Here is a 16,655-nt window from a genome sequence, read left to right as displayed (position 1 = left end):
TGAGAATGGGTTTGTAGTTTTCACCCAACTGCCAAAAGAATTCACGATAAAAAAAAAATTAATAACATTTTGTTTAAGAGGTGGTTCTTAACTTTAACTTGTTTAATAAGGTTCTTGTATTTGGTGATTCAGACTGTGTAGTCATAGACAAGTCATTTATCTTTGAGTGTTCCAGCGTCTTTAGGAATCTGAATTTTAAGTTACCAGTGAAGAGAGATTCTGCTCTTCATTAATGAAGTCAGAAATCTGGGGACAAAAAAAAGGGGGGAGATGGTTATTGAAAGATCAGTGTGTATGGATGCTTTGGAATCATTCTGTGTTGAAGAAGAACTGGAGAGATCCCACACAGGAGATATCCAACCCTTGCAATTTATCAAGTACAATTATAAAATGACAAACATGTCCCTATAGAGGGTCTAAAGAGCAATTTATTTGCCCAGCAAAGCCCTCCATCGAAATTGGATAATTTAATTCTGCTTTGAATCTTCAAAATCCTTATTTCACGTAATAATTCCTAAATATGACAGATCACCCTAATGTCATATGGTTATATTCAGTATCCTTACTTTTCTTCAGAAATCAAAGATTTGTCCCTATTATTAAATTGTTCCTTTGAATTCTTATCTTACACATCTTTTTGGCAGTTAGATGTGAATTTCCCCAACTTACTGAGGCCAGTTTTACATAATAGAGCTAGTAAGGAATCTTCCCTGGCTTCTTAATCAAGTTGTTGATCACATTACTATGAAATACACAGTATTTCCTGATCAATATTGCTTTAATTGATTGTAAAGCAGTCATAGAGCAAGGAAATAAACCCTTGGGAAGATTTATTTCCCTCTGGAGAATAATGTTTGAATCTTAATTGGATTGCCAGTGCAAATGAGAGTTTTAAATTTTATTCTTGGTTGTGGATTTCTGCTCCCACTTTCTCCCAGTTTTTCCATCATTGTTTACCTGTGCTTCAGTTATTGTTTGATTTCTTGGTGTTAGAAAACCTTAGAAGAGGCTGCCAGACAACAGAAATTAACTTAAAATGGTTGACCAATTGCAGGACTGCACCACAAATTCAATTGGAGTTTTTTGGTTTTTTAAAAAGACAGTTGTTGACTCTACATTGTTTTCTAATAGACTTTTGCCAGTATTGCTTTAAAGTGTTCTGTTTACCTGTCTGAGCAATTAGAGCTCAGATAGACTGAGCTTATTTCCTTTGGAGTTATGTAATTCTTTAAGCCCATGGCTGTACTTTTCCAGTTGACAAATGGAAACATTTTGCCAGCAAACTTTTATGAGAGAGAAGAAAGACTGAAGATTGGGGGTGGGAAAGGAGAAGGGAGAAAGAGACAAAATACAGATAATGAGGTAGTGTTTTTATTATAAAATGCCAGGGTAATTCAAAAAGAAATTTCATGAAGTATTTTAACCACTTGATCTTAAAAATGATTTGTACAGATAAAATAAATTTGTAAATAAAAATTATATAATTCACATAAATATGTAAATTAAAAATATATTACATATTTTTCATTTTGTAGCTTTTCAAACAACAAAGGGCTAAACATTTTTCTTAAATTTTTTTTTCTTTTTTTTTTTTTAAATTTCATTTTATTTGTTTATTTTTTCCTGAGGCTGGGGTTAAGTGACTTGCCCAGGGTCACACAGCTAGGAAGTGTTAAGTGTCTGAGACCAAATTTGAACTCAGGTCCTCCTGCTTTCAGGAATGGTGCTCTATCTACTGCGCCATCTAGCTGCCCCTTTTTTTCTTTTAACATTTTTTTTTTTTTTTAAATACTAAATTCTTGCTTTTCTTCCTGCTCCTCACCCACCTACTGAGAAGGCAAGTAATATGATATCCAGTAGACTTAAAGGCATGCAAAATGAATTTTCAATTTAGCCATGTCACACAAAAAAATAAATAAAAAGCAATAAACAAAGTGGGGGGAAAAGTATGTTTCAATCTGAACTTTGAATTCATTAGTTTTCTCTCTGGAGGTTGGTAGCATTTTTCATCAAGGGATGGAATTATCTTGGATCATTTTATTGTTCAGAGTAATTAAGTTTTTCACAGTTGATCATTACAGTACTGCTGGTATTGAGTACAAAGTTCTGGTGGTTCTTATTTCACTTTGCATTGCTTCATATAAGTCTTTCCAGAGTTTTCATCCTGCTATGACACAATAGTGTTCTGTCCCAATCATATACCACATCATGTTCAGCCATTTTCTCATTAATAAGCATTCCCTCAATTTCTAATTTTTTACTACCACAAAAAATTGCTATAAATATATACATACACATATTTATGTATAGATCCTCTTCCTTTGACCATACGTTTCCTTTGAGATCCAGACTTAGTGGTTATATTGCTGGGTGGATGTGACCTCAGTAAAACTCAGACCTGTCGAAGACCTTGGCTTACCAAGGCCAAGATCTCTCATTGCATCCTGGTCCATCTCCAGTCGTCCTGATCTCTGTCTGACCACTGGACCCAGTCTGGAGGGGAGAGTGAGGCAGGTGACCTTGCACAGCCTCCCTCACTCAAATCTTATTCACTTATATCCTGGCATTCCCTCCCTGATGTCATGGTGCTCTGCAAGAACAAAGGACAAACAACAACAAAAGGTGCACACAGTTTTATAGCTCCTTGGGCATCCAAATTGTTCTTCAGAATGGTTCACAACTCAAACAGTAGTTCATCAGTTTGTACCTATTTTCCCACATCCCCTCCAACATTTGTCGTGTGAGCCAGTATGATGGTGTGAGGTTATATTGTACTTCAAAATTGCTTTCTAAATATATATTTCACTTGGTGTATAATTATTACAAATATTTAAGCAACTACTTTTTTATATAAACAAGTTTATTGTCTCAAACCTTTTGCTGTTAGCCAAGGAAGAGAAAATCAGACGCCCTGTTTTTATATGTGCTGCTCTCCTCATCAATTTCAGCAAGGTTAGCCTTTTTTTTTTTTTTTTTTAAATGAAAACATTTCTCCTATTTAAAAAATTTATCAAAGGCGAATTTCCTTTTAGAGTGCCCATGTTAGGAGGGCAACCATTTGAAGAGGAAACCTGCTGCCTACTTCTCCCCACCTCCAAGTCTCTGCAGTGCCACTCTGTAAGGTTGTCATGCAGGCCTAATCAAAGAGCACACCATTAATAAGATAAATGTACTCTAAGTGATGCATAGTGCAAGGTAACACCCCTGGTATGCTGCAATAAACTCCAATCATTAATACTGTCCAGCAGAGAAAAATGGCATGATGAATAGCATCTAATGCATGTGAGAATAAAAATGGCAGGTTATGGGTGAAGATGAAAATAAAAAAGGTAATTGCCTAGATAATTTTCCTGTCTGTGACATGTAAATTTGAACTATACTACGCAACTTAAATGGAAAACCAAAAATGTATTTTCTTAAATAGAATATTTTTGAAAATAGTTCTTAAAAGTTATTTTTAGTGTCTTGTTCAGTCATTCAAATAACTTCTCTTTGCTGGCGATTTTTTTTCCTCCTTTCCTTTCTCTTCCATTGTGTTATTGAAAAAGATTGTTAGCTTTTACCATCAGGGATTACTATTGAGTTTGCTATCTGTGAGTCCAATAATATTGTGAAGGAGTTAATTTTCTGAAAATGTTTAAGAGAAAAGTACTTTTGAAAAAGCCATTTCCAAAAAATGATGGACTTAAGGTATAAATAATGGGGGGGGGGGCAGGAATCGATCTACTCTGAATATTTTTAGAAAAAGAAATAGAAAACCCCACCCCCATAATGGTAGCCCAATTTGAAACTTAAATTGATGTTTTGGCAGAAATCCTTTTTTTTTCTTTTTTTTTTTTTTTAAGGCTTAAAGGAAGAATCCCAGCATCTTGAGTAGATGCTCTGTGGAAGAACATAGACAAAAACCACAAAGAATAGTTTGCAGTCTTCATCAATTGAGGGAATATCTACACTCCTCATATTATAGATCCATTGAAGTAACTTCAACATTTACATGGACAGTAACAAATTATATAATCTCCAAAATCCATTTACTAATTTTTAAAGTACTATTGATATTGCCTGTTTTTGTTATAGTCATTTCAAGATGGCACAGTGGATAGAATATTGGGCCGGGAGTCAAGAACACCTTAATTCAAATTTGACCTCAGACACTATGTGATCTGAGCAAAGCACCTGACCTTTTTTTTGCCTCAGTTTCCTCATATAAAATGGGAATAATAATAGCATCTACCTTCCAGGGATGTTGTGAAGATCAAATGAGTTAATTATAAATCGAACTCAGTGCCTGCTACTTAGTGCTATATAAATGTAGTTATTATTAGTAGATACCTTTTCCCCCTTCCTCCATCCTTCTATCCAGTGAGAGTTCTAAGTGTAACAAAAGTAATTAAATAAAATCAACTTACCATCAGGTCAGTTTTAGCTTTGTGGTGTACATATATCCTTACAAGCGTACTGGGGCTCTAGCCTCCCCTAAATCTAGGCATTCTAGGGGATCATAGGGATCAAACAGATTCAGAAGGGAACATGTCAGATGCTCCACATTTACAAAAGGAAGTTAATTCCCCAATGTCTGTTTTCTAAAACTTGGATCCCTCTTTAATCAACAATACAGAAAATTATCAGTCATCATAGACTTCCAACAAAAATTGTCATTAATTTGCCACCTCTCAGAAGGTTCCACTGAAAGATCTGATATTAGATACAGCCTTCTACAATCTCAGAATATTGAAAGAGGCATGTTGCAAGTTTGGGGGGCAATAATTCATATCAAAGGATATGAATTGGCGGTTTTTAAATTAAATTAGAACCAAATATAGTCATGAAAAAATGTTCTAAATCACTATTAGAGAAATGCAAATAAAAATAATTCTGAACTACTACCTCACATCTATCAGATTGACTAATATGATAGAAAAGGAAAATAATAAATGTTGGAGAAGATGTGGGAAACACTAAAGCATTGGTGAAGTTGTGAACTGATATAACCATTCTGGAAAGAAATTTGAAACTGCCCAAAGGGCTATAAAACTGTGTATACCTTTTTACCCAGGAATACTTTTACTAGGTCTGTATCCCAAAGAGATCATTAAGATGGAACAGGACCCACATGTACAAAAATATTTATAGTAATTCTCTTTGTGGTGGCAAAGAATTGAATATCAAGATGATGCCCAATGGTTGAACCAATTGTGGTTATGAATGTAATGGAATTCTATTGTTCTAAAAGAAATAATGAGGAGGTGGATTTCAGAAAACCTGGACTTACATGAACTCATGAACTGATGCTGAGTGAAGTCAGCAGGCCCAGGAGAACATTGTACACAGGAACAGCAGCATTGTGCAGATGATCAACTGTGATGGACTAATGAGCTAAGATAATTCTAAAAGATTTATAATGGAAAATGCTATTTATACCACAGAAAAAGAACTATGAAATCTGGTTGCAGATTGACACATACTCTTCACTTTTGTTGTTTTTCTTTTTCTTGATTTTTCCTTTTTATCCTGACTTCTTTCACAGCATGACTAATGTGGAAATATGCTTAATATGATTGTATATGTATCAGATTGATTGCCGTCTTGGGAAGGGTTAAGGGGAGGGAGAAAAAATGGAAATCAAAATCTTATAAAAGTAAATGTCAAAAATTAATAAATTTTTTGAAAGATGGTTTTCTCATTCTTGCTTAAAAAAAAGAAAGATTCTTCGTTTTCATGTCATTTTATGTTTCATGAGTTTTCCTCAATTTCTAAGGACTCTAGGACTGCCCCAGAGCAATAAAAGCAAGGTGTCACTTCTGCTCCCATTTCTATTCTTTGGGTCTTTTGAGCATTGTAGAGTGATGGGGGAATATAAGAAGAGAAGATAAGGGAATGGAGAAGAGAGTAATTGACTTCATAAGTAACTATAAATTTATCAGCTCTGTTCTCACAGAGTATGGGACCTGTTTGGGGGCTTGGTTGGATTCTTGAAGCAGTTGTCTATAAATTTCTTAGAACCCAGGGTGCCAGACACTCAGGTGGTCATGAATCCTCATGGCAAAAGAAGGAAGTTTGTGATGGCCTGAATTTCCAACTTATCTTAACCCTCCTAAGCCAATCTCAAGGCTCTAAAACATGTTTCAGGTACAAAAAACAGCTTAATATTTTCTCAAGGTTTTTTGTTCAGTACTTCATATACTGAAGTGTCTTACATAGACAATTACCACTATATGCAGATATTCATTTTCTATCCAAAAAGCACTTACTATTGTATACTAATATTCATTTTCTATCAAATTATGTTTATTTACATTCACAAAAGAAGGATTCTAATGATAATAGATAAGATTTACAAAACTTTAAGGTTTGTAAAATAATTATAAATTATCTCACCTGATCTTCATAAAAATCTATATAGAGATGCTATAATTGTTTCTACTTTACAGATGAGCAAACTGAGTCTGAGAGATTAAATAACTTGTCAAGGATTTCATATCTAGTAAATGTCAGCTTCAGCCTTTGAACTCAAGTCATCCTGACACCATGAATAGTACTTTATCTACTAAGTCATCTAGCATGGGACTTGCAATTACAAAAATCCTAAATAGCAAAGATATTTTTATATACATTAGAGAAAGAATCATAGCAGCCATAAGTCATATACTATGAAATTAATTTTGTCCACCTAGCCTAATATAATCCTTAATTAATTTCCTTTTTTGGTATTAAATAACCAAGAAATCCTACCCTAAATCCCTTCATATGCTTATATAAAATACATAATACAGAGGACTCAGCAGCCATATTTGTGACATTTTAAAAAGTTCAAAAGATATAGTTTCTGGGTAATTAATAATTTTATTAACAATATTAGCATATTACCAATAAAATGGGTTAATGACACTCTTGAATGTCAAGGCCAGTCATGGAGGTGGCTTCACTATTATATTCCTTTGGAAGGATGGATGTTCCTGAGGGTGGCAGTCGATTCTTATTGGTTAACAATAAAAGAGAATGAGTAGCATAATGATAAGTGAACCTGTCTTAATAAGGGGCTAGAGGACTAACTTGTAACTTTTGATCATATCATTTACTTTCAAATCACCCGCAACCTTGGACAATTTAATCAAAGTATTTACCTTCACTCAGACCTAGCAAAGTACATTGGGTTTCCCCACCTGAGTGGGGTCTGAACAAGATTGTTAATAAAGTTAATTTAAAGTCATTATTAGCAATGCTTTTTAGAGACTGAATAACCTACAGGCTTCTGAAAAAATCCTAATTTTCCTAATTCAATAGCTGATTATATTAGAGAAATAATCATTTTTTTCATATCTATTAGGGTCTAAGGAACTAAACACACATACATACATACACATGTATATATATCTTTGAATAGATTTTTGTTTTGTTCAAGTCTTTTTTTTTGGTCTTAAATTGTATTTACTTCAGTAAGCTGCCTGAAATCCTTTTTGAAAGTAGGTTCATAAACCCTGAATGAAATAAAGCAAAGGGTGACAGCATTTACAGGGTACCTATCAAACAGAAGACTCCAGGCATGTCAGTGCATAACCAGAGGCCTTAGACTGCAGCAAAATTGATCTGTTTTCCAAATGACCGTGTTTGCCTTCTGTGCCACTGACTGCATATCAGTGAATTGATGCTTTGCAACAATGTTTGCCAAAACCAAAAAAAGAAGCCATATTTTAAATTTTTTTAAAGCTTTTTATTTTCAAATTATATGCACAGATAATTTGTCAACATTGACCCTTGCATAGCCTTGTGCTTCAGATTTTTCTCTCCTTCCCTCCACCCCCTCCCCTAGATGGCAAGCAATTCAATATATTTACCATATTTTGTGCATATGTAGATGCTGTCTCAATTTACATACAATACTATAATGTGAGGATTTTAGTGTACTTCCTAGTTGGAGATAATACACAGATTGTGACTGCTTAGATTGAAACCCCCAACTCCATGATGTAACAATGGTTCCAACCTTAGTTATGACAAGTAAAAGAATCATCAAGAATTCAGGAATCAATCCTCTTCTGCTATGTATATTCTTTTTGACAATGAAGAATGAAAATCCAACATAATTTAGGAGACATATTCATGATTTCTTGTGCCCCAAAATGTTCACCAACTGGTGACCAACTTTTTGATATCATTACTTTCCTTTCCTTAGTAGTCTGGCCCATAGACAGCAGACACAAATCTTTTACCAGGGCCTTATGCCAAGTTTTTTCAGATTAGTTAAAATCTGCCCAAGCTTTGAATTTTGCTAAGAATCCAAGGGCAGCTCTATAATATGATAATACATTAATGTAGGACTTTTGTGGAACATCTCATTAGTAAAGAGAGAACAAGATGAGATGAGAAATTAAAGTAAAAGAAATTTCTATGTTTAAAGTGATTTACATCTTTAAAACCCTATCATCTAACAAAAACAATAGAAAGTAAAGGTTTCTTGAAGTGCACTATCCCTAAGTCAGTGCCATGTTAACATTAAACCACAGAAAGTATAATTTTAGCAGCGACCAAGAATGACAAAAGGGATGCACATTTTAAAGAAATTTGACTCAGCTAAAGATGCTTAGCAAGTAATAATAACAATAGCTGACATATAGTATTTATATGTTAATGTTAACTTGGCACTAACACTTAAAAAACCTTTTGCTTATTTGGAACTATGCCCAAAAAGTTATCAAACTGTGCATACCCTTTGATCCAGCATTGCTGCTATTGGGCTTATATCCCAAAGAAATACTGAGAAGGGGAAAGGGACCTGTATGTGCCAAAATGTTTGTGGCAGCTCTTTTTGTTGTAGCTAGAAACTGGAAGATGAATGGATGTCCATCAGTTGGAGAATGGTTGGGTAAATTGTGGTATATGAAGGTTATGGAATATTATTGCTCTGTAAGAAATGACCAGCAGGAGGAATACAGAGAGGCTTGGAGAGACTTACATCAACTGATGCTGAGTGAAATGAGCAGAACCAGAAGATCACTGTACACTTCAACAACAATACTGTATGAGGATGTATTCTGATGGAAGTGGAAATCTTCAACATAAAGAAGAGCCAACTCACTTCCAGTTGATCAATGATGGACAGAGGTAGCTACACCCAGAGAAGGAACACTGGGAATTGAATGTAAATTGTTAGCACTAATGTCTGTCTGCCCAGGTTACTTGTACCTTTGGAATCTAATGCTTATTGTGCAACAAGAAAATGGTATTTACACACATATATTGTATCTAGGTTATATTGTAATACATGTAAAATGTATGGGATTGCCTGTCATCGGGGGGAGGGAGTAGAGGGAGGGGAGGGATAATTTGGAAAAATGAATACAAGGGATAATATTATAAACAAAATATAATAATAAAAAATAAATTAAAAAAAACCTTTTGCTTTCTAGCAAAACATAGCTAGATCCCATTCTTGCTAGTTACTACATGTGTGACCTTAAGTAAGCATCTGAATTTGTCTGATCCCCAGGTCCTCATCTTTTAAACCAAGGGATTGGATTAGATCTCTAATGTCTTTTCCGGTTCTAATTAATAGGTCTCTATTTTGCCTACAATGCTTATAACAATCAAATGATAATTCTGAAAAAGGAATTTGGAAACTTTCTTCCCAGCATTCAAGAAGTTCATGTTCTGAGTTAAAATTTTTTGATTAGCTTTATTGGTCAGAGAGAAATTCAAGAACCAAGAGGAAGTTATTTATTATGTTGTTTGCAGACCTATTCTGGACAGACCATTAGAATAATGTTGCCTCTGTTCTGAAAGGAAAAAAAAAATGCTCATTTGATGTTAGTGGTGCTTGTTAGCCAGTTCTGAGGGAATAGGCTCTGGAAATTTTCAGAAAAAAAATTCAGATAGTTATTGCACTGAGAACTTCCCATTTTTCCAAATAGGTTAACATTCATGTGTGTTGTGACATGACAATCCTCTGTATTTTATAAAAGAATAGCTATATTTTTATAAAGGAATCTGTGGGACTCTCCTCTCACTTGCCTCAGCCTACTTCCTCACCTGACCCATCCCAATGGGCAGCTAGAAAGCCCAACCAGAGCGATTCCCAATGAATCATTCCCCTAAACCAGGCTGGCCCTTTTTGCCCAGTTCTAAACATCTATCTGGCTGGATGTTTATTCCCACTCTTCCCCTCCAACTCCACAGAAGGTCACTTAGAGTCCTGCTTCATTTTCACCACTGGTTCCCTACCCACTTCCCAACAATCATGGGGTATGAAAATGGCTGCTCACACTGCATGTATGAGAGGAAGTTCACCATCTGGTAAACTGGTAGATAGCCAGGCTTATCATTTACCCTGCTGCTGTTCTCTGTGGTCCACCGCGCCTTACCATTTGCCTTGTACTATCTGTATTGCAAATACAATTAGGTGATGAAGTGGATTAGAGCATCCAGCTTGGAGATGTTTCACTTGTGTCCTATTCTTCATGACCCCATTTGGGGTTTTCTTGACAAAGACACTGACTTGGTTTGCTATTTCCTTTTCTAGCCCATTTTGTGGATGAGGAACTGATGCAAACAGGGTTAAGTAGTAACTTGCCCACAGTCCCACAGCTAGTGTTTGTGGCCAGATTTGAACTTAGGTCTTCCTGATTCAAGCCTGGCACTCTATTTACTGCACCACCTAGCTGGGATATCTGAGTTTGAATGCAGTAAAAATGGGAATGAAAATAGAGCCTACCTCCCAGAATTATTACAACGATAAAATGATACCACTTATAAAGCCCTTAACACAGTGCCTGGTACATAATAAGCATTATATAAATGCCAGCATTCATTATTATTACTATTATTATTATTATTTTCTTTGGATTCCTGGGAAGTGCCATCTGAACTTCTATTGCACATCAAGGATTTCTGGGCCTTACCACCCACCTGGCAGCCAATCCCACCTCTGTATGTAATTTTCTATAATTAAAATGTAAGGACTTGAGAGTGGAGATTGTTTCTCTAAGCACTTAGCAAGGTGCTTGGTACATGATGTTTTTATAATTGTTTTTGATTTTGTCCAATTCTTTATGAACCTATTTGGGGTTTTCTTGGAAAAGATACTAGAATAGTTTGTCATCTCCTTTTCCAGTTTGATTTCCATTTGACAATTTTCCATTTGACAGATGAGGAAACCGAGGCAGCCAGGGTTAAGCAACTTGCCCAGAGTAATGCAGATGGTAAGTGTTCGAGGCAGTCTTCTTGACTCCAAGTCCAGTATTCTATTTACTGTGCCATCTACCTGCCTTAGCTGGCTCATAGTAAATATTTTAATAATTGTTCATTCATATGAGCATTTATTAACCTGTGATGCTAAAACAACTGCAAATATCACCATATCCTCAAAGGAACTTCTGAATAGGACCAATTCTCTTTGAAAACTAGGCTAAAGGCAGCTTATGCCCCATCAGGAATCAGAAAGATTTAAGTTCAAATCCTGTCTGAGATACTTATTAGTTATCTGACTCTGGGCAAGGCAATTGAATTAACCTCTCTCAGTTTCCTCACTATAAAATGAGGGTAATAATGACACTTCTTTTGTGAGGATCAAATGAGATATATGTAAAGTACTTTGTAAGCCTCAAAAAATTCCATATAAATGCTAGCTTAAAAAAAAAAAAGATGAAAAAAACTGGGGTAAAAACTATTAGACTTGGTAAATAAAACTGGTTGAACTCATTAGCCAACTGTCAAACAATATAAAAGATTCCTGCAGAGAACAGTGTTTTCAGCCAACAGTCAAAAGTATTCATTAAAGCAACTTATAAATAATAAAAGCTGAGCCAAAACTGACTCAGATAAATTGGACCAGAGCCAATAAATTTCAAATGAAGTCAGATGTTTTCCCTGATTCACAAAATTCTCAGCATGAATAACAATATCATTGTTCTGTCACCTGGATGCTGACCCTACAAGATATATACTGTTTAGATATTACAAAGGAACCTCCTCATTTGAAGAATTGTTTTCAGTTCTGGGTACTATATTTTAGGTATCGCTGGGTAGTACAATGAATATAGTGCTTAATCTAGAATCAAAATAAATCTGAATTCAAATTTGAACTCAGATACTTGCTAGCTGGTGATTCTGTGAAAGTCACTTAACCTGTTTAATCTCAATTTGTTTGTATGTCAAATGAGGGAAATAATAGCACCTGTCTCCCAGGGTTATTGTAAGGATCAACTAAGGTACTTTTAAAGTACTTAGCACAGTACCTATAACATGGTAAAGTGCTAAAAACAAAAAAACAAAACAAAACAAAAAAACAAAGTGTTAGCTATTATTTATTATTATTATTATTATTATTATTATTACTCTCAATCTCCATTTGTACCAGAGGTCCCCCGTGAATGCCTGCTTTGTCCCCTTGGGTCTCTGGTTAACCCTGAGTGTTTAGACTAATGTTTTCATACTTCTTGAGTCCTCACCAGTGTGCTTCTTTCCATGATTACCAGAAGATCTTCATTAGCAGCATATGCTCAATTTGATTTTAGAAATATATTTTCTATAGTGGTATATTTGGGTCAGATTATCCCTGAAAAGTCACTAATACATTTTCTTTTCTTTCTTTTTTTATTTTTTGCTGAGGCAGTTAGGGTTACGTGACTTGCCCAGGGTCACATAGCTAGGAAGTGTGAAGTGTCTGAAGTCAAATTTGAACTCAGGTCCTCCTGACTTCAGGGCTGGTTCTCTATCCCACTCATATTTTCTCACAAATGCAAGTTCCAAGGATAAGCAGAGAGAAAATATGTCAAAGGGTCAGAATGTTAGGAAGTTCTAATAATAATGTATGTAAAGCATTTTGCAAACCTTGAAGCATTGTGCAAATATCAATTGTTGTTGATATTATCCTTCATCTGGTGATGATTCACTTTTTGAACCTTATATTGCATCCCTACTGAGCTGTAGCAATGTTTATAGAACCATGCAGGTATATGCTGATAAATATTTAACAACCATGCTCTCCAGAGGAAAGAATTGAAAGCACACACTTTAAGGTTAATCTTCATTAACACTTTTTAAGATTTAAAACTCAACAAAACAATAGATCAAGAACTAATTTATAACGATTATTGACTTCTGAGATATAAATACTTATAATACAAATTTTTAAATTGACTCTTGCAAGGCAGTTAAACTGAACTCAAGCACAACTGTGGGAAACTCCTAGAAGACCATTTATTGGCATTCTCAATATATTCTATTTAAGTATGGTAGACTTTTGCTTAGTCTCTTTGTTGGTCCTTAAATCCATTTTCTTTTTCTTGGTCAGTCTGTCCTTGGCTCTCAAAGCAGACACTGCCATTAGTGGATACTACGAGGATCAAGGGGAAATCAGGACATCCAAAATCCTCCTGATTCTAAAGAGCTCACAGACTCCTACTCCTCTGAAATATTCTCCTCCCTGCCTTCCAAGTGATTTCTCCTCAGAGGATTAGCTGTAATATTCTTTCTTCTTTATTTCTAAGCACTCAAATCTCTTAGATCCAAACTGGCTCAATATTTTATTGACAACTTACAGGGAGTGATCAGATTTCCTCAGACAGTGTTTCCTTTATCGCCTCTTGTCCTCCAAAGGGAGAGAACAAAGGACGAAAAACTTTATTAAGTATCCAATATGTGCCAGGCACTGTGCTAAGCATTTTACAAATAAATTTCACTTAATCCTAATTTAATAGGTATTGCTATTATTCCCATTTTACAGTTGAGGAAACTGAGGAAGACAGTAAATGACTTGCCTAGGATCAAACAACTAGTACCTGAGGCTGGATATGAACTAAGTCTTCTTTACTCCAGACCCAGTGCTCGTCCCCCAAAACACCTAGTTAATTATTAGGGAATAGACTGCTAAGCTCTGCATATGGGACTTCTTCATAGCCCAGGTTTTGTGTCACAGGCCATTGAGTCAGAATAATTCAAAGTCAGCTCTTCCTCCAAAAATTATAAAAGTCAGAATCTGTAATAAAATTGATGTGTGCCCTGGGGCCAATAACTAGAAGTTAAGAGTCTGAAAATAGATCTGAGGTCTAAAAATCCTGAATTGTACTGCAAACTACCCAAAGAGAGCTAATGTAGCTTACAACTCATCATTAAAGGGACAATTAAGCTTGGAGTTTCTTGATAATATGGAGAAGAGGAAAATTTGAAGAAGAGAATTATTGCATCCCTGAAAAATCAATTAAGGTCTTTCAATTTTTAACCTTTCTTTTCTTTTGTAGAAAGTCTCAGAAGAAGAATTATTATGGCCACAAAAATGTATAATTTTATTAACTTAAGTATGAATTTCTCCAAACTTCTCCAAATGAGATCATGAAGAATCAGACATGACTCTTAACAACAACAAGTTCTACTTCTGATCTTAACTATATGCAATCTCAAGTTCTTTAACTATTGAGTTGCTAATCTACATCAGGGCAGGGATATATTGCTAAATGTTTAACAATTGATTCTCTGGAAAAATAATAATCCCATGACATACATTTTAAGTTTAATCTGCATTTTAAAAAATATTTTCTTCATCACTTTTAAGTCTAGTCAATGAACAAAACAATAAATCAGTTACATTATTTTTTCTGGAGATGCAGTAGTTAAACATAAATATTTTGGGTAAATGTATAAATATGTTTATGTATTTTGGTGTACATATGAACATATACACTATGTATATTTATGTATGTATTGTATATGTATGTATCTGTATCAAAGAAATGGAACCACAGGGAACAGTTCTAGGAATATTTCTATGCTGTAAGAAGAGATTAATATACATAGAGAACACAAAGCAACACTTTAAGTCCTAGAAAAATAGAAATCAGAGAAGGTATATGTAGGAGAATATATACTGGACAATATAGAGTGAAGCCACTCTCCCATTGGGAGTGAGCTAACTTAGCTCAATTAAGAGAGAATATCTCAATCAAGGGTCTCTAGAGTAGTTAGTTGGGAAAGGGGAAGCCAGAAATCCAAAGCAATTTGAAGCTTGATGGATCCTGAAAAAGACTGGTGCTCCAAGAATCCCAAAGCAGGGACTGGCCTTAGAACTCTTACCTCTCACTTCTTTTCACGTCCTCTATGACAAAATGAAGAATTTTCATCTCCACTAATAAAAGAGGGTCCCATAACAATGGGCGCTGAGACTGGGGTAACAGAAAAGTACAGGAAGATTCCTATGATCTGATGCCAGGTGAAATGAATAGAACTAGAAAAGTATACACATATTTATATAGCATAAATGGACTGAACAACCATAAAAAAAACCTACACGGATACTGTGAAATGATCAAAAGTCATTTTTTTTATTCACAAAAAAATGTGAAATTTTTGTAGAGATAGTAATTATGAATGTCATAGTTTTCAATATGTTGGTTAGTTTTGTTGAATTTTTCTTTCTCTTTTATTCTTGTTTTAAGATGTGACTCTCTGGGAGAAGGAAAAAAATATATATATGTATATACATATATATATATATATATGTGATATAAAAACAAAAAAACATGCATAAGCACTGATTTTTACTTATTTATTTTAGAAACACCAGAAAAGAAGCCTCTTTCAGTTTGCTTTGTTAGCTGTTTCTACAATTCTCACATGAGATGTTATCCTTAGAATCACCTGCAACTCTATCTTCCTTATCTTGGAAGTGTTTCTATCTTCCTTATCTTGGAAGTGTTATGGTTAGTCAAAATCTAAGAACAGAGAGGAAGATAGCTTGGCATTTTCAGGCAGTCACTGAGGCTTTTTAATCATCTTTTCAGCCTGGATTCTTTAGGGCAAATTGCTATGAAATTCTATTTTCCCCAGGATGCATTAGGAAAAATCAAAGCCAATGCTAGATTAGATCTGCCTTTTTAACCTCTTCTTAGAATTCCTCTTTTAACATTTCTCTTTTTTTGAGCTCCTCTGATTCTTCTTTTCTGAATCCATTTTCTGCCATCTAATTTATGACCAGAAACTCATTTTAGCATTCTGGCATGGCATAGAGTAGGTGCTTCATAAGCTCTTATTGGTTAATTTTAAGATTAATCATGCTCCTTGGATGAGATAAATCCTTTTAGGGATCTATTTCCTCCAACATCAAAGGAATTAAGAGAGGTTACGGTCAGCAAACTTTTAATCTCACTTTAGCAACCCTTATAATCAATTTAAAATAGCAGTGATTATATTCTAAAAGGCTATCTAGGCAAATAACAACCAGTTATTGAATTGTGAGACAGGCTTTTAACTTTTTTCCATATTCACATTCAATATATCAATAAAGAATATCATTAGACCTTCAGCTCTGCAAGAAAAATGAGAAAAATTTGAAATGCAAATCAGATATTTAATTTAATGGTATAAAGAAACAGCAATAGAGATATAACTAGGAATATTTTCAGTTGTGGCAAATATTTGGATGGTGAGAGTTGGTGACTAGAATATAAAGAACAGTCAGAGGAGGGTTTATTCATGCTAGGAGAGAGTCCTTGTCTTTAAGAGGCTGAATGATGGAGCTAATGATGACAGTCTTCATCCGAGGTCTTGCCTTCCCCTAAATTCCTTAAGAACAATGTTTTATATAATGGACTTATTTGGTAGTCGAAAGAAGCCTTATGGACCCCCATTGTCAGAATAATGTATTTCTATACCTATTTTTTATTAAA

This window comes from Sminthopsis crassicaudata, chromosome 4 (genome assembly GCF_048593235.1).
Source record: "Sminthopsis crassicaudata isolate SCR6 chromosome 4, ASM4859323v1, whole genome shotgun sequence".
NCBI lineage: Eukaryota > Metazoa > Chordata > Mammalia > Dasyuromorphia > Dasyuridae > Sminthopsis > Sminthopsis crassicaudata.
This window is presented reverse-complemented; position numbering follows the sequence as displayed.